Here is a 19,755-nt window from a genome sequence, read left to right as displayed (position 1 = left end):
CAATGGAAAGGATAGAGCTGTATGAACCGGATGAAATACTGTATATGTCTAAAGATGTTACTCGGAAAGCGAGGTCAGTTCATGAAAATTTGTCTAATTTGGCAAACAGGTATATGATAGACCTATCACGAACTAAAGCTTTACAGGGTAACCATAGGCTACACTGCACGGATCAAGATCTAGATGAGCGTAGGACGATTGGGCTGAAAGTACACATAAAGGAACTGATCCTGAGTATCAGAGTATGGAGGGATTTGGATAAATGGGAGGAAAGATGGTCTAAGAGGGGATCCATCAGGAGGAGTACACTTGCGAGGTCCCAAGATGGAGAGCTAATGCGAATGGAAGCTTTCCCTTTGCGAGAAATCGCGAACGGAAGCTATGTGCATGTACCCTGGAGTAGGGGGGATTTAGCGGCATTTACCAATTCCTTTCCAAAACTCAGAGAGAACCCCGTTGAGTGGTACAAGCAGGTAGAGAGGTTTGTGAAGATCTCTAAGGTACTGTGGATCGATTTGAACACTCGGTTTGATATTGTAGTACCCGGAGATTTGTGGACGGCATGCAAACTTAGCGTCGAATGGCCCATTTGTGAACCCGCGAGGGATGGCCAGACGAATGGTCCATCAGAGAGAGTCATGGAAAAGTACGAGAGGGTAATTGCATGGTTAAAAGAGAAGGTGCCGGTGCAAGACATAGACTGGGTTAAGATAGATCAAACAACTCAGGAGCCTAAAGAGACCGTTCACGAGTTCTATGAGAGATTGCTGAAAGCATTCAAACAGTACAGTGGGTTGGATGTAATGGACCCCAAAGACATAGGACAGTTTGTGTCGAAGTTTGTCCTAGGATTGAGGCCAGACATAAGCCTGATGATTCAACAGCATTTGATTTGTTGGCAAAACAAACCGTTAGATGAGATTCTGAGGTATGCGAGGTACTGTAGCGATGAGATAGATTCAAAAGCAAAGAAACTAAAGGAAAAGCTGATGTTGGTACAGATGCAGTCAGCTGAAAAGGGTGGACAGCGGCAACAGGGAACAGGAACACTAGGAAAGAAACAGAATAATCAAAGCAGAGATGAGGAAGAAAGACCGAGACCGAGAGTAGATATCGCAACACTGAAAAAGACAACGAGGTGCCATCAGTGTAACGAGGTAGGACATTGGAGACGCGAGTGTCCCTATAATGTCGAGACGGGGGAATTAGAACAGGAGGAGGATGAGGTTCAAACCAGCATGGTAAAGGGAACAGCAGTCCCGAAGGGAAAGTTTATCAAAGGGGGGACTCAAACTCCTCGAGCGCCGTTCCCTCAACCGCCTCGCATTACAAATGGAGGAAAAACCTATAGACAACTGCTACTGTTCGTAGGAGGAGAAGAATGCTACTACGTTGATCCTCTTACGGGGCAACGAGTGAATAGGGAAGAAGACTGTACTCTAGGAGCAGCCCTGGAGGTAGACCAGAGAGGACCATACGTAGAAGCTGAGGTGGCTGGATGTCCTACGACCTTTTTGGTAGACACGGGGGCCACTCGATCCACTTTGAGATCAGCGGTAGTCCCAGGTTTGCCAATGTCGGGAGAAACGATCCAGGTGGTAGGAGTCTCAAATAGGAGAATGACGAATCCTCTGACAGAACCAGTGTCAGTGAAGATAGGGAATTACAGTGATGAACATCAGTTCGTGATCTGTGATTCTAGCCCTGTGTGTCTGTTAGGAAGAGATCTGTTGTGTAAACTAAATTGCACAATATATTGCACACCTGAAGGAGTAGAAGTGCAGACTAATGATGATGATGCCGATTTTAAGGTTGTGAACTCGCAGGAATGCGTGGAACTATATCCTACCTTGACAGTGGAGGAGCTTCCACAGGACTTGAAGGAGACAGTGTCAGCTGAGGTGTGGGATTTTACTGGAGAAGAAATAGGACTGATAAAAGGGGTAGAACCAGTAAAGATCATGGTAAAACCCAATGCCGAGTATCCAAGAACACCACAATATAAGTTGACACCGGAGACAATTGCAGGAATAAAGCCTGTGATCGAATCCATGATTAAACAGGGAATACTGAAGGAGATCGTGGGAAGTCCATGTAACTCCCCGATTATGGGTTTGCAGAAGCCTAGTGGGAAATACAGAATAGTGCAGGATCTTCGAAAGATTAATAATATCGTTGTTTCATGTTGTCCAGTGGTACCGAATCCATCAGTGATATTGTTTCAGATACCGTTCCAAGCTGAATGGTTCACAGTGATAGACTTGTGCCAGGCTTTCTTTTCGATTCCTTTAGATGAGGAGAGCCAGTATTTGTTCGCTTTTAAGCTGGAAAATCGCGTTTTAACATGGTGTCGTATTCCCCAGGGGTATACAGAAAGCCCATCGATTTTTAACCAGCTGCTGAAGAAAAATCTTGAAAGTCTAGTACTGCCCAAGAACTCGGTTCTAGTCCATCACATAGACGACCTCCTAGTGGCGTCAGAAACTGAGGAAGCTTGCAAAGTAGACACCATCACCTTGTTAAATCACTTGGCCGAGAACGGACACAAGGTGTCTCCAAGTAAATTGCAGTATTGTCTGACTGAAGTGCAATACTTGGGCCATAGGATTGAAAAGGGAAAACGGGTGTCTCCAGACAGAATAGAGGCGATCATGAAAATGAACGCGCCTAAAACACAAAGAGAAGTCAGGATGTTTCTAGGCATGGTCGGTTATTGTCGGCAGTGGATAGCCAACTTTTCACTGAAGGCAAACCCTTTACTACAACTGACGCACAAAGGAGTAAGTGATCCGGTACCATGGGACAAAGATTGTTTGATGGCATTTTTGCAGCTGAGGGAGGACTTGTGTCGTGCCCCGGCTTTGGGAATGCCTGATTACGAAAAACCATTTTTGCTTTACTGCTGCGAAAGAGAAGGTTGCGCTTTAGCAGTTTTGGCCCAGATACACGGTAATGCGCGTAGGCCAGTTGCTTACTTTTCGGCTACATTAGATCCAGTAGCCGCAGCGTTGCCCGGATGTCTCAAATCCGTAGCTGCAACGGGTGTCAGCATTGAAAGATGTGAAAGTGTGGTAATGGGACATCAGTTAGTGGTGTACGTACCGCATTCTGTGGAATTGTTAATGACCAGGACTAAGACTCAGCATCTGACGAATAGCAGGCTCACACGCTACGAGCAAGTCATATTGGCTGCCGAGAATGTGACCCTAAAAAGATGCTCTGTCTTGAATCCTGCTACTTTGATGCCACTTCCAAATGATATTGATGATGAAATCTGTACAGATCATGACTGCCTTGATGTGACTGAACTATGCACCAAACCGAGACCAAATATCGTAGATGAACCATTGACTGACCCCGATGAAATATTCTTTGTTGATGGCTCATGCGTAAGAGACGATATTGGTCAGCTGAGAGCAGCATATGCAGTTTGTACAATTACCAGAGTTGTGGAAGCCGCCTGCCTGGAAGGAGTACATTCCGCTCAGGTAGCTGAAATTATTGCTTTGACCCGTGCCTGTTTAGCAGGTAACAAAATTCGAGTCACCATATACACCGATAGCCAGTATGGTTTCGGGGTAGTTCACGACTATGGGCAGTTATGGTCTCAAAGAGGTTACATGACCTCCTCGGGTTCTCCTATTAGGAATGGAGAATTCGTGAGATTATTGTTAGAAGCATTGCAAGGTCCGACAGCCATAGCGGTTGTCAAATGCGCCGCGCACACAAAGAATACTGACTTTGTGTCGCAAGGCAACAGATATGCAGACGAAGTAGCACGCTATTGTGCAGAGCAGGGATATTCTCACACTAATGTAGAAGTGGGGGGAATACAGGAAAGAACTGAGTTGACTATGTTGTTAGACACTGTAGATACGTGGGACGAATTAAAGTGTGTTCAGGAAAATGCTCCAGATGATGAGAAAAAGGGCTGGGAGACAGCTGGATGTACTAAAAGTGAAATGAATTTTTGGATTTCTGCAGATGGGAGAGCAGTTTTACCAAACGAACTTGTTAGTCCAATGGCAAGGAAATTGCATGGATCAGCACACATAGGTAGAGATGCTATGGTGAGAGTATTCAGACAAACGTGGTATAACCCGAAGTTTAGAGTAGCGGCAGAAGCAGTATGTCAGCGTTGTGCGATCTGTCAGCAACTAAACGTAGGAAAGAGAACACCAGTTACTTTGAGTCACATAGGGAGGTCTGGGGGGCCTTTCAATAGAATGCAGCTGGATTTTATTGAAATGCCCAAGTGCAATCGACTCAGATATGTCTTAGTGATTGTCTGTATATTTTCTAGATGGGTTGAAGCTTACCCGACACGTAGGTGCGATACACTTACAGTAGCAAAGTTGTTACTTAGAGAGCTGATACCGAGGTTTGGGGTGCCATCCTCTTTGGAATCGGACAGAGGAACTCATTTCAACAGCGAAATAGTGAAGATGCTATGTTCAGCTTTGAGTATCGATCAGAAGCTCCATTGCAGCTATCGACCAGAAGCTTCAGGGATCGTAGAGCAAATCAACAGTACAATCAAATCCAGACTTGCCAAAGTTTGTTCATCGACATCTCTGAGTTGGCCAGATGCACTTCCATTGGTTCTTATGAGCATACGTAGCACACCAGATAGAAGAACAGGTCTCTCTCCACACGAGGTGCTAATGGGAAGAGCTATGAGATTGCCATCGGTTCCGACTGCAGCGTTGTTGAACATCACAGACGATTTGATCTTGGACTACTGCAAGGGACTATCTGATGCCATTCATTCTGTGTCCCTCCAGGTCCAGGCTGCAGAGGTTCCATCAGCACAAGACTTGTGCCATGACTTGTGTCCGGGGGACTGGGTCCTGGTGAAGAAGCATGTCAGGAAGAACTGTCTAGACGTGCGCTGGAGAGGACCGTTCCAAGTCATACTAGTTACGAACACTGCAGTAAAGTGTGGAGGCTTGCCCAACTGGATACACGCCTCACACACCCGAAGAGTTCCAACACCTCTGGAAGAAACAGCTCCTCTCTCGGATGAGAATCCAGCGGAAAGCGAAGAAGCCACAGAGGGGGAAAGCCAAGCTGTAGAGGTGATTGAAGAGGCTGAGCCTGTGTCGGAGCAGATCGACGACGGTCAGGACACCAGTGAGACCGGAGTCGTCTCAGAGGAGGAAAGTACCTGGGAGTTCGAGTCAGATAACGAACAAGCTGTGAGTGATCAAGAGACAAGTCCAAGAACAAGGAGCAGGAGGACAAGGAGTGACGAAGCTAGTTGGCCGGAGAGAAGGAGAAGGCCAAGCTTAAAAGCAAATCAAGAGAGAACCCTTGTCCCGATCTCTGAAGAGTCGGATCAAGAAGAAGAAGCTACAGATTCAGGCACTGAGAGTCGGAGAAGATCAAGAAGGGTACGTGTGCCCTGCAGAAGGTACGCCACCCCAGAGTGGACTTATCTAGCAGATGTCTTGGGGACAGAAATCTGGGAGAGTGAAAGAAGTGAAGGTGATAAATCTCGATCCATTTGTGGCGGTGGAGATATGGATGTTGACGCCTGGAATCGAGACTGAGGGGTTACTGACTTTCACACTTCCCATACCCCCTTACCTGAGTCGGATCAAAGATCTAGTGCTAAATCGATTAGAGTTTCCGACTTTTGGTCATCAAATACCAGAACAAGAAGAAAAAGTCATTCGCTTAGAATTATTGGAACATGTTATTAGAGCTGCAGGTACGAGAATCATTGTAGATGCATAAAGACTTTTGTGTTTAAGCTATAAAGAAGAAGATAACCTAGCGCCGAGTGGGAAGAAGAAAAAATTAGGGATTACATTTTAGAGGACGGAGAAGGGTTAGGGTTGTCTATTGTTGAAGAAAAAAAAAAGACATTGTAGTGAAAAAGAGACTTTTTGTTGATTAAGAGCACTTTTACAGACTGAGAAAGCAAATAAGCAAGACAAAGACTTAAAAGGAAACTTTTCTTCGAGAAAGAAAGAGCTACGCTGTTTTGATAACATGGAGAATGGCAACCCAAACCGAAAAGCCAAATGCATAATAGGTACACTAATAGCGGTAGTAATTTTTCTTATTATTACAGTAGTTACCATATCATACATAGTAGGACATACAAGTGAAAAGGAGACAGCAGATGTAAAGCCTGTAACGACTTTGAAACCTGCTCTTGCTGGGAAGAAGGAGGAGAGCAATGTAATTCGTGAAAAGGCGTTACTGGCAGATGAAGCTCGTAGGTTACACGTAGACGAGTCACAGGGAAATTTTAGATCAAACGCATATGCCAAGCTATTATATGAGTATATTGATGCCATGGAGGCCAAGGATTGTTACGTGTGTATGCAATTGCCGGCTTCCGTAGATGAAGGCATCAGATATCATCATCTCCCACTGACTTATGGGATAACATGTAGTTTATTGCTCAGTATATTTTATGGTAGAGAAGGGTTCGAGTACTACTTTTCAAATTATGATTCGGTACTGCCTGAAGTCCCGAATTATAAACAAATGAATAAGTGGGACTATTATAGAAAGGAAGACAGATTAACAAAGTTCTTTCTTCCTTGGGATACACTAGATACTTCATATGCACGCAGAAATAATCTGACTTGCAAAGTGTCAGAGGTTGAGAAGAAGTTCATAGGACAAGTAGATGACCGATACAGAAGGCAGAAGATTCTAAAAATGTCAGGACAGTGGAAAACAGATTGGACCGAAGAAGAAAAAGCACACAAGAAGAAGGGTAGCAATGGTCCAATAGCTTTGGATAGAACGCAGAAAGGAAAGTTATGTTTAACTCGAAGCAAGACGTATTATGAGAGTGTATTTGTAGGTGAAGTTAATTGCGAACATGCTTTTCGATTAGAGTACTATACGAAAGATTTTATGAAAGGGATGCAAGCGATTCCTAATGTATATTTTGTATGTGGAAGAAATGCCTATGTAAAACTGCCTGACAATTGGTATGGTTCGTGTTACTTGGCAATTGTCTTCCCCAAAATATATCATGCAAGGGATTTAGCGATAATAGAAGGAAAGGCTTCGACAAGAGCGAAAAGAGAAGTAGGAGATGCAGAGGTAGTAGGAGACATATTTGGAGCAATGTTTCCTATGTTAGGTTTAATACTTAACGATGTTAAGATCAGGAGACTAGCTACAGTTGTAGATAGATTATCTGCAAGTACTGCAAGATCATTGATGCTAGTAGAAGGAGAGATGCAGTCGATTGGGGCAATGGTTCTTCAGAACCGTCTTGCTTTAGATGTACTGCTAGCAAAAGAGGGCGGAGTCTGCAAGGCTTTGAAGGTCCAAGAATGTTGTACTTACATTCCAGACAATTCAAAACCACTCGAGAAAGTCATACAAAACATTACAGAGATACATAAAGAAATCGAAGATTTAACAAAAGTAAATGTTTGGGAGAAAGTAGGTCATGGAGTAGGAAAGGTTGGAAGTTGGTTTGCCAACCTTGGTAAAAGCGTCGTGTGGTACATATTAAAACCTGTATTGATAATATTGATTTGCATAATTACATTGTTGGGATTAGTGAAATTGTACAAATGGTATAGGTCGAACCGGTTACAAAGATCCATGAGAGAGCAAGAAAGGAGATTAGCTGCTTTACAAGATCAACAGTACAAAAGTTTAAGAGCTCTTGAAACGATAAAAAGAGGGAATCTTGTAACTAGTTCTGTGTAAGGTGTTATTCAAATTGCATTTAGTGATGACTCCTAGAGGTCATCAAAGGGGGGAACTGAGAGAGCGCAATTTGAATAAAAAATATGTATGTACCATATTCACAAGCACATAACGAAAACGTAGAATCTATAACGTGAAGTTAACACTTGTAGCGTAAAGTTAGCCGATGTAGCCCATTTAATAGGAAATGTATCTGTATCTACTCTATAAAGTGTATTAGAATTAGAAAGGCCCGTATACATAGTGGGCTAATATAGAAATGTATAGAAATGCTTACGAACAGCAGAACGTGCAAGACTGAATATACGTGTGTAACTATTAAACGGAGAAAACGGCGAAAATGTAAAGCGAAGAAATGTGCAGAGAATGTATAACACTATGTATGCACGAGAATATAAATGTTGTATTCTATGTAGAATGCATTCGCGTATAATCACTAATTTGCTAAAATCGATTATATATAAATGTGTGTTAAAGGTTATACTGTGTAGAAGGGTTTTGTAGGAATGTTAGAAAGGTTTGGTCATGTGTGATTTTAACCTAACTGACCAAGAGTTCGCAGGAGTGTAGTCCGCTGTATGTAATTTAGTGGGCTCACAGGAACAGGGGATAGCTTTGATCTGAACGTGCGAGACAAGAGTCAAAGGTCTTGCTAGATTTAAGGTGACAATGTTGGACGAAGTTTATGGCCTAAGTGAGATAAGAGACGCTTGGAATTTGGGTCTTGTTTAGAAATGACCGTTCTCAGGACCAAATGAGGTTACGAATACAGTCGTAAAGAATGAAGGTCTGTTGAGGTGATAGACTTTGCTCTGAAAGTGTCAATTGGAATGTCAATGAAGTCACCAGCAAGAAGACGAAGATGGTGCCTACGAAGCAAGGTCAACTTAACGGACGACGCGAAGAGATGAAGCTATGGAAAGAACTAGAAATGACATCATGTGTAAATGTATACGTGGTGGGCGTCAAGGGGCGTTCCACCCATACTGTGATTGTGTATTTAGGGACAGCTCCCCGGGGAGAGGTTAGCGAAGAGCTCAGAGCGCAGAATAGAAGATCAGTGCGCAGATGGCCTGAGGAGTCTGAGAGAAAAGAGCAGAGCGCAAGAGAGCAGTAGGCCGAGGACCCTTAGAGAGAGGATGGGTAGGCAGAGAGGGTACTGCTTCTCGATAAGTTACCATTAGAGGCTAAGAGAGTTTGAACTTCTTTGGAAGTCAAACTGCTGACACCTTTTTTAGGTAAGGAACTTACGAAGTAGGGATGTCACCTAGTATAGAGTAGGGACAGAATTAACTTGTTTATTCTTTATGTAGATGACGCAATGGAGCCACTTTGTGTCTATGCTTTTTAATCTGTTGATTCTTGAATTGATATTAATTGTATTCTTTTGTAAACTGAGGTTCTTTAGGGAATTTATGTTCCTTCTAGTTCCTGTATACTTGTTGAATCTTATCCTGAGAGGATTGTATATGCAACTTATTCTGATTTTATATTAAATTTTTAAAACTTTATCAGTCGGAAGTGGTTCTTCAGAGTTGTGTCAGTCTATGGGGTTGATTTAACCTATGCGGGGTTTGTCTTTTACTCAATGACAGAAAATAATCGATCCAAATAGATGAATGAGATAGATATAAAAGTGATCAGAAAAGGTATCAAAATCTCATTCCCCGCAACGTCATCCCGGCGCTCACGACGCCGACGACGGACGCGGAGCCGCAGACGACGCCTACCGGCGCGCAGGGGTATTGCTACGCAAAAGTTTCCGGATCCAGTCTGACGCCTGGGGATATTCTAAGGTAAGGAATCTATCACTAACGTGTCTCTTTCAGATATTAATGTTGGTGATGATGGGTCAAAATGTTTCAATATGTCTCCATATGATGGTTCTTTAAGCTTAAGTGCGTAGATAGTGTTATTGTGTTGTATAAAATTTGGCAATTCGTCTGGATGCATAAGTATTTGATTATTAATTGAATGCATATCTGTGTATAAAGCTTCACCTAAGTCCATAATGTGATGTAAATCGTCTTTAGTCCATGTATTTGCAACTTTGCTATAGTTGTGTAGAATAGCAAATGTGCTATTTGGTAAACATTGTCTCCCTCTTGAATTACTTGAAAATCTTATATGCCCCTGATGATAATCAGCTTGCAGTATTTTGATCATATTTATTGCTACACTGATTTTTTTTTCTTAAACTGTTGTCTAAAGAGTATATTGAGTATGTTCTATTTGTATATAGTTACAGTTTACGGCAAAATTGCTAAATTTATATTATAGTTATTAATGAGATTTTTTTTAATTTCTAGCCTATTTTTTTTCTGGTAATCTTTTAAGTATTAATTTTATAATATTTAGGTATTTTATTTATACTTGAGTATTTATATTTTAAATTTTAGTAGGATATTCTATAAACATATATATATAAATATATCTATATACATGCACACACACATATATATCTATATCTATCTATTTATATATATATATATATCTATATATATAAATCTATGTATATATAGAGAGTAAATGAGTTATGTTATCTTTTTTATAGATCTATACTATTTGATGTTGTTAAAAGTCTTTTTACTGTTACAAGTGGATAGAGAAACAAAAACAGTTATGTACTTTTACCTCGATGTTGTTTGGACATGCAATTAGCAACTTGTGATCTTGTAAGGAAGAATTGCCAACCTATGAAAAATGAGAAAAATGCATTAATTAGTATTTTTAATAATAGTATTTATTAATGTATTGTATTACAAGAAAGAATGTAAGCTAATGAAAGTGTTTAGTAAAGTGTAGTTGTTTTTTGAGTAAGTCGTAAATAATAGTGAGTTGCATTTGTACTATAGTGATTTTAGATAAGCATGTATTTAATATTGTGTAGTTTATTGTAGTAAAGAGTGTTGCGTAGATTTTGTGCGTTTAAAGCGTGTTAGAGTGTGTGTGTGTGTATAGAGAGTGTGAGAGCATAATACTGAGAGAGTAATATAGGAAGTGTGTACAGAGAGTATATAAAGAGATTGTGTGCTACAGAGAGTGTGTTACAGAGAGTGTGGTACAGAGAGTATGGTATAGAGAGTGTGGTAAAGAGTGTATGTACAGAGAGTGTATGTACAGAGAGTGTATGTACAGAGAGTGTATGTACAAAGAGTGTATGTACAAAGAGTGTATGTACAAAGAGTGTATGTACAAAGAGTGTATGTACAGAGGGTGAGCGTAAGACAGAGCGTAAGACACAGAGTGTAAGACAGAGCGTAAGACAGAGCGTCAGACAGAGAGTCTAAGACAGAGAGCGTAAGACAGAGAGCGTAAGACAGAGAATGTATAGAAAGTGAAAAGATGTGAAAGTTGGCAATGCCTCACGTAAGCAACCCAATTGGAGTTTGCAGATTTGTTCTCACCTGCACGCACTTTATCATCATCAGCTATTGCCAACTTATAGTGCACCACACTTTCTGCATCACACTCTTTGCATCATGCTCTCTGCACCATACTCTCTGCACCACGCTCTCTGGACCACGCTTTCTGCACCATGTTCTTTGCAACACACTCTCTGAACTACTCTTACAGTGTAGTACAGAGAATGTGGTACAAAGAGTGTAATACAGAGAGCGGAATACAGAGAGCGGAATACACAGAGCGTAATACACAGAGCGTATGAAACAGAGCGTAAGAAACAGAGCGTAAGAAACAGAGAGTAAGAAACAGCGAGTAAGAAACAGCGAGTAAGAAACAGCGAGTAAGAAACAGCGAGTAAGAAACAGCGAGTAAGAAACAGAGAGTAAGAAACAGAGAGTAAGAAACAGAGAGTAAGAAACAGAGCGTAAGAAAGGGGCGTAAGAAACAGAGAGTGTAAGAAACAGAGAGCGCAAGATAGAGACCATAACACAGAGAGCATAATACAGAGAGCATAGATAACAGAGCGTGATATATATAATGTGTAACAGAGTGTATCTTAAAGAGCGTGTATAAATAGTGTACGAAACAGAGCGTAAGAAACAGAGAGTGTAAGACAGAGCATAACACAGAGAGCATAACACAGAGAGCATAATACACAGAGCATAGATAACAGAGCCTAATATATACAATGTGTAACAGAGTGTGTCTTAGAGAGCGTGTATAAAGAGTGTATGTACAGAGAGTGTAAGAAACAGCGAGAGAGCATAACACAGAGAGCATAACACAGAGAGCATAACACAGAGAGCATAACACAGAGAGTCTAATACAGTGAGCATAGATAACAAAGTGTAATATATATAATGTGTAGCAGAGTGTGTTTTAGAGAGCGTGTATAAAGAGTGTATGGACAGAGAGTGTATGGACAGAGAGTGTATGTACAGAGAGTGTATGTACAGAGAGTGTATGTACAAAGAGTGTATGTACATAGTGTGTATGTAGTACAGAGGGTGTATGTAGTACAGAGGGTGTATGTAGTACAGAGGGTGTATGTACAGAGGGTGAGCGTAAGACACAGAGCGTAAGACAGAGCGTAAGACAGAGAGTGTAAGACAGAGAGCGCAAGACAGAGTGTCAGACAGAGAGTGTCAGACAGAGAGTGTCAGACAGAGAGCGTCAGACAGAGAGCCTAAGACAGTGAATGTATAGAAAGTGAAAAGATGTGAAAAAGTTGGCAATGCCTCACGTAAGCAACCCAATTGGAGTTTGCAGATTGGTTCTCACCTGCACTCACTTTATCATCATCAGCGATTGCCAACTTATAGTGCACCACTCTCTGCATCACACTTTTTGCATCATGCTCTCTGCACCACGCTCTCTGCACCACACTCTCTGCACCACGCTTTCTGCACCATGTTCTTTGCAACACACTCTCTGAACTACTCTTACAGTGTAGTACAGAGAATGTGGTACAGAGAATGCGGTACAAAGAGTGTAATACAGAGAGCGTAATACAGAGAGCGTAATACAGAGAGCGTAATACACAGAGCGTAATACACAGAGCGTAATACACAGAGCGTAATACACAGAGCGTAATACACAGAGCGTAAGAAACAGAGAGTAAGAAACAGAGACTAAGAAACAGAGAGTAAGAAACAGAGAGTAAGAAACAGAGAGTAAGAAACAGAGAGTAAGAAACAGAGCGTAAGAAAAGGGCGTAAGAAACAGAGTGTAAGAAACAGAGAGCGCAAGATAGAGACCATAACACAGAGAGCCTAACACAGAGAGCATAATACAGAGAGCATAGATAACAGAGCGTGATATATATAATGTGTCACAGAGTGTATCTTAGAGAGCGTGTATAAGCAGTGTACGAAACAGAGCATAAGAAACAGAGAGCGTAAAACAGAGAGCGTAAGACAGAGCATAACACAGAGAGCATAACACAGAGAGCATAATACAGAGAGTATAATACAGAGAGCATAGATAACAGAGCGTAATATATATAATGTGTAACAGAGTGTGTTTTAGAGAGCGTGTATAAAGATTGTATGTACAGAGAGTGTATGTACAGAGATTGTATGTACAGAGATTGTATGTACAGAGAGTGTATGTAGAGAGAGTATGTACAGAGAGTGTATGTACAGAGAGTGTATGTACAGAGAGTGTATGTACAGAGAGTGTATGTACAGAGAGTTTATGTACAGAGAGTGTATGTAGTTCAGAGGGTGTATGTAGTTCAGAGGGTGTATGTAGTACAGAGGGTGTATGTAGTACAGAGGGTGTATGTAGTACAGAGGGTGTATGTAGTACAGAGAGTGTATGTACAGATAGCATTGTACAGAGAGCGTAGTCCAGAGAGTGTAGTCCAGAGAGTGAAATCCAGAGAGTGTAGTACAGAGAGCATCGTACAGAGAGCGTGGTACAGAGAGTTTAATACAGAGAGCATAATACAGAGATCATAATATAGAGAGCGTATTTGGGGGCCTTTAAGTTTTGCTGTTCTTTAGACAGTGTCGTTATGTGTTGCTCAGAACCACAAAAGCACAGACCAAACTCTGAAAATGGCCGTAGTTTTGTTAAGGCCATTTTGCGCTGACCGTCTCTGAAAGAACTTGCTCAGTACTCCTTTGAACGGTATGTATGCTTTTTTTTGTTTTGTAATTTTTTTTGCAAAGGTATATTTTCTTTTTCTAGGTCCAACATGGCCCGTGGCGTCTCCCTGCAGTGATGTGGCCCGCTATGCACTGAGTTGTTCTGATCCGCGGCTCTTTTGCAGTTTGAGGTAAGCTATCTTTTCTTTTGCTTTTCTTTTGCAATAATCTTATGTTTTTTTTGTCTTTTGTAGGTCCAACATGGCCCGTGGCGTCTCCCTGCAGCCGTGTGCACCGCTGTCCATGAAGCTGTTCAGACGGGTATGTATGTTGTTGTTGTTTTCGTTTAGTGGTAAGCCATGTTTGTTTTTTTAGGCTAATCTTATGTTTCTTTTCTTTTGTCTAGGTCCAACATGGCCCGTGGCGTCCCCCTGCAGTGATATGCACCACTGTGCATGAAGTTGTTTCGATATGCTGTTTTTGTGCAGTTTGTGATAAGTTATCTTTTCTCTTTTGCTAATGTTATGTTTATTCTCTCTTGCTCTCTGTACAACGCTCTCTGCACTATGCTCTTTGCCTTATCCTCTCAGCACCACGTTCTCTGCAACATGCTTGTAGTGTATAAAGAGTGTATGTAGAGAGAGTGTATGTATAGAGATTATGTATAGAGAGTGTATGCACAGAGTGTGGGGCATAGAGAAAGTGGTATGAGAGTGTGGTAGAGAGAGTGTAATACAAAGAGTAAAAAAGAAAGTGTAATACAGAGACTGTGTCTTAGAGAGTGTGTCTTATAGAGAGTATATTAAAGTGTCTTTGTGTGTGTTATAGAGTGCGTGTGTAGAGAGTGTGTCTGTACAGAGTGAAGGTGCAAAAAGTGCATGTGTAGTGAGTGCATGTGTAGAGAGTGCATGTGTAGAGAGTGCATGTGTAGAGAGAGCATGAGACTGACTGTATGTGTATGTATGAGTAAAGAGTGCATCTATAGAGTGCATGTTATCAAAGATTAGAAGTAAAGAGTATGTGTACAGTTATTAAAAGCAAATCAAAGAAAAGATAATGATGTCCATTGTGAAAAAGAGATGTTTACATAAGTTATTGAACACACTGCAGCATTTATACTTTGTAAAATGAAAAGAGGTGTATGAAGTATTTTCTAAATAGCATGTTGTCAATTGCCTTTACTGTTATTAAATAATACATATTATAAATGAGTGCATTGGCTTTACTGTTATTAAATAATATATATTTTCAAGTAGTGCACAGGGATATGGTTTTACAAAGTTGAAATTTGAAAGACAGATGGACATTTTTAAAGGATGAGCATTTTTTTCAGTAAGGGCGATGTCAGCTACTTGCTAGAATTGAAAGGGAAAGGCTAAGTAGAGTGCATCATTGAAAGGACGATGCAATGGGGAGACTGAGGAGATAGTGCTGTAGTGAAGGGATGGTGCAGTGAGAAGTTGAGGAGAGTGCAGCAGTGAAGGGACAATGCAATGGGTAGCTGAGCAGAGAGTGCATTAGTGAAGGGACGGTGCAGGGAGAAGCTGAGGATAGAGTGCATTAGTGAAAGGACGGTGCAGAGAGAAGCTGAGGAGAGAGTGCTGCAGTGAAGGGATGATCCAGTGAGATGTTGAGGAGAGTATGCATGGAGAGGCTGAGGAGCGACACAGAGCGTAAGACACAGAGCGTAAGACAGAGAATGTGCCGAAAGTGAAAAGATGTCAAACTGTTGAGCATAAGACACAGAGCGTAAGACAGGGCGTAAGACAGAGAGTGTAAGACACAGAGTGTAAGACACAGAGTGTAAGACAGAGAGCGTAAGACACAGATTGTAAGACACAGAGCGTAAGACAGGGCGTAAGACAGAGAGTGTAAGACACAGAGTGTAAGACAGAGAGCGTAAGACAGAGAGCGTAAGACACAGAGTGTAAGACACAGAGCGTAAGACCGAGAGCGTAAGACAGAGAGCGTAAGACAGAGAGCGTCAGACAGAGCGTCAGACAGAGAGCGTAAGACAGCGTGTAAGACAGAGTGTAAGACAGAGAGCGTAAGACAGAGAATGTATAGAAAGTGAAAAGATGTGAAAAAGTTGGCAATGCCTCACGTAAGCAACCCAATTGGAGTTGGCAGATTGGTTCTCATCTGCACTCACTTTATCATCATCAGCTATTGCCAACTTATAGTGCACCACACTCTCTGCATCACACTCTTTGCATCATGCTCTCTGCACCACGCTCTCTGCACCACGCTCTCTGCACCCCGCTCTCTGCACCATGCTTTCTGTACCATGTTCTCTGCAACACACTCTCTGCACTACACTTACAGTGTACTACAGAGAATGTGGTACAGAGAATGCGGTACAGAGAGCGTAATACAGAGAGCGTAATACACAGAGCGTAATACACAGAGCGTAATACACAGAGCGTAATACACAGAGCGTAATACACAGAGCGTAATACACAGAGCGTAAGAAACAGAGCGTAAGAAACAGAGCGTAAGAAACAGAGCGTAAGAAACAGAGCGTAAGAAACAGAGCGTAAGAAACAGAGCGTAAGAAACAGAGCGTAAGAAACAGAGCGTAAGAAACAGAGCGTAAGAAACAGAGCGTAAGGAACAGACCATAACACATAGAGCATAACACAGAGAGCATAACACAGAGAGCATAACACTGAGAGCATAACACTGAGAGCATAACACTGAGAGCATAATACAGAGAGCATTAATAACAAAGCGTGATATATATAATGTGTAACTGAGTGTATGTTAGAGAGCGTGTATAAATAGTGTAAGAAACAGAGCGTAAGAAACAGAGAGCGTAAGACATAGAGCATAACAGAGAGCATAACACAGAGAGCATAATACAGAGAGTATAATACAGAGAGCATAGCTAACAGAGCGTAATATATATAATGTGTAACAGAGTGTGTTTTAGAGAGCGTGTATAAAGAGTGTATGGACAGAGAGTGTATGTACAGAGAGTGTATGTACAGAGAGTGTATGGACAGAGATTGTATGGACAGAGAGTTTATGTACCGAGAGTTTATGTACCGAGAGTTTATGTACCGAGAGTGTATGTACAGAGAGTGTATGTACATAGGGTGTATGTAGTACAGAGGGTGTATGTACAGAGGGTGAGCGTAAGACACAGAGCGTAAGACAGAGAGCGTAAGACAGCAAATCAAAGAAAACATAATGATGTCCATTGTGAAAAAGAGATGTTTACATAAGTTATTGAACACACTGCAGCATTTCAATACTTTGTAAAATGAAAAGAGGTGTATGTAGTATTTTCTAAATAGCATGTTGTCAATTGCCTTTACTGTTATTAAATAATACATATTATAAATGAGTGCACTGGCTTTACTGTTATTAAAGAATATATATTGTAAAGTAGTGCACAGGGATATGGTTTTACAAAGTTGTAATTTGAAAGACAGATGGACATGTTTAAAGGATGAGCAGTTTTTTCAGTAAGGGCGATGTCAGCTACTTGCTAGAATTGAAAGGGAGAGGCTAAGGAGAGCGCATCATTGAAAGGACGATGCAATGGGGAGACTGAGGAGATAGTGGTGCAGTGAAGGGATGGTGCAGTGAGAAGTTGAGGAGAGTGCAGCAGTGAAGGGACAATGCAATGGGGAGCTGAGCAGAGAGTGCATTAGTGAAGGGACGGTGCAGGGAGAAGCTGAGGATAGAGTGCATTAGTGAAAGGACGGTGCAGAGAGAAGCTGAGGAGAGAGTGCTGCAGTGAAGGGACGGTGCAGGGAGAAGCTGAGGATAGAGTGCATTAGTGAAAGGACGGTGCAGAGAGAAGCTGAGGAGAGAGTGCTGCAGTGAAGGGATGGTGCAGTGAGAAGTTGAGGAGAGTGCATCAGTGAAGGGACAATGCAATGGGGAGCTGAGCAGAGAGTGCATTAGTGAAGGAACGGTGCAGGGAGAAGCTGAGGATAGAGTGCATTAGTGAAAGGACGGTGCAGAGAGAAGCTGAGGAGAGTGCTGCAGTGAAGGGATGGTGCTGTGAGAAGTTGAGGAGAGTGCAGCAGTGAAGGGACGATGTAATGGGGGGCTGAGCAGAGAGTGCATTAGTGAAGGGACGGTGCAGGAGGAAGCTGAGGAGTGAGTGCGGCAGTGAAGGGATGATCCAGTGAGAGGTTGAGGAGAGTATGCATGGAGAGGCTGAGGAGCGATTGCAGCAGTGAAGGGACGGTGGAGGGAGAGGTTGAGGATGTCAAACGCACTCTACAACAAAGTATTGAAATGTGCTAGAAAGTGTGTAATAAATTAAAAGGTGCACATATATTTTGAAAATAAAACGTAAAGGTATAACATTGTTACATATATCGTAAGTCAAAATATAAGTGAAGTTAAAAAAGGTAAAACATTAAAAGTCAAGCATTGTGTAATTTTCAATGCATAAAGTTACTTACAGTTCTGTAACAGAGATATATCAGCTCTCGAAGTATACTGCCTGGCTACCACTCAAGAAATGCTCGCTCGAATGCTTGAAATAGTAGGAAATAAAAAATAATGTCAGTTACTTGAATAAAATAATTCAAGAAGTGTGGCATTGGGCAGACAGATAGCGCACGAGGAGACAGATGCTTTACGTAAGGAGTCTGTAGCTACTGCATCCTCCCTCCCTCCCCCCCCCCCCCCCCCCCCCCCTGCCTACTGACAGCAAAGCTACAGGCTGTTTTTGCGAACACTAGTGCTGCTATTTAAAGAGTTTATACGAGGGATAAGATCTTTGAAATACACTCCGTCTAAACACTGCAGCTACCAAAGAGCATTAGATACGGCAACAGTTGCATGATAATGAACGCTTTTTACAACAAATTATCGAAATGTGCTAGACAGTGTTTTAAAAATTACAGAGTGCATCAGTGAAGGGACGGTGCAGGGAGACTCTGAGGAGAGAGTGCAGCAGTGAAGGGACCGTGCAGGGAGAGGCTGAGGAGAGAGTGCAGCAGTGAGTGATGGTGCAGTAAGAGGCTGAGGAGAGAGTGCAGCAGTGAAGGGACCGTGCAGGGAGAGGCTGAGGAGAGAATGAAGGGATGGTGCAGTAAGAGGCTGAGGAGAGAGTGCAGCAGTGAGTGATGGTGCAGTGGATGAGTCAGGGGTGCAGCCTGGATGCGGGGGCCTGAGTAGAGAGGGCAGCAGTGAAGGGACCGTGCAGGGAGAGGCTGAGGAGAGAATGAAGGGATGGTACAGAGAGACTGAGGAGAGAGTGCAGCAGTGAGTGATGGTGCAGAGAGAGGCTGAAGAGAGAGTGCAGCAGTGAGTGATGGTGCAGTGGACAAATTATCTAAATGTGCTAGACAGTGTTTTAAAAATTACAGAGTGCGCGTAAATTTGACAAATAAAAGCTAAAGGTATAACAGCGTTACATTTCTCGAAAACAAATGTAAGTGAAGTTAAAAAGGCTTAAAGTTCAAAACAAAGCATTACTGTATTTCCATTATATGAAGTTACTTACAGTTCTGTAAAATCGATAGATGAGCTCTTGAAGTATACGGCCTAGCTTCTTTTTGAGAAATTTTCAGAATGTTCGCTCGTGTGCTTCAAATACTGAGAAAGGAAGAAATAATGTCAGTTACTTTAATTAAACAAGAAAAAGATGACCACGTGTAATGTACAAAAACAGCATGTATGTGCCCTGTGCCCCGGAGATGCGCTGGAGAGGGGCGCTATGGAGGTGGTCAGCCCCGGAGACAGGCCCCAAGGAGATAGGGGATGCGCGAGCAAGGTGGGGTAGCTTGAGCGTTCGTGGCCCGTCACAAACGAGACACGATTTGGTGTGCAATCTGTTGACAAACGGATGGATTGTAATAATGCGCAATTACTTTACTAATATTATTACTTTCGGCTCATTTCAAAAACTTTACCCCGCATGTCACAGAGTTAGACTATTGAATACAGATGGGCATTTTTACAGGAAGAGCAGTTGTTTCGCACAAGAGAATGTCATCTGTTTGTTAAAGTAAAAGTTACCCCAGGACACCGATGATGACAGACGGCACACGAGGAGACGGGTGCTTTACGTAGAGTCCGGGGTTACAGCATCCCCCCT

At 42.2% G+C, this 19,755-nt stretch overlaps 1 protein-coding gene across 2 annotated transcripts in view; it reads right to left on the bottom strand.

Moving 5' to 3' along the window:
- LOC147729024 (uncharacterized) overlaps positions 1–19,755 on the bottom strand; it is a 44,337-nt gene that overhangs the window by 23,496 nt on the left and 1,086 nt on the right. Inside the window, exons 2-4 of one of the 2 annotated variants that reach the window (XM_086959863.1) lie at positions 19,162–19,253; positions 18,113–18,186; positions 10,327–10,386 (exon numbers count right to left, since the gene is read on the bottom strand). The gene's annotated coding sequence lies outside the window, so the exon portion shown is untranslated. Of the gene's footprint in view, positions 1–10,326; positions 10,387–18,112; positions 18,187–19,161; positions 19,747–19,755 lie in introns of those variants that run through there. The other variant, XM_086959864.1, reaches the window with a different exon arrangement.

This window comes from Lissotriton vulgaris, chromosome 2_2 (genome assembly GCF_964263255.1).
Source record: "Lissotriton vulgaris chromosome 2_2, aLisVul1.2, whole genome shotgun sequence".
NCBI lineage: Eukaryota > Metazoa > Chordata > Amphibia > Caudata > Salamandridae > Lissotriton > Lissotriton vulgaris.
Note: the sequence above shows the minus strand (reverse complement) of the source record. Positions and strands in the feature narration are given on the sequence as shown.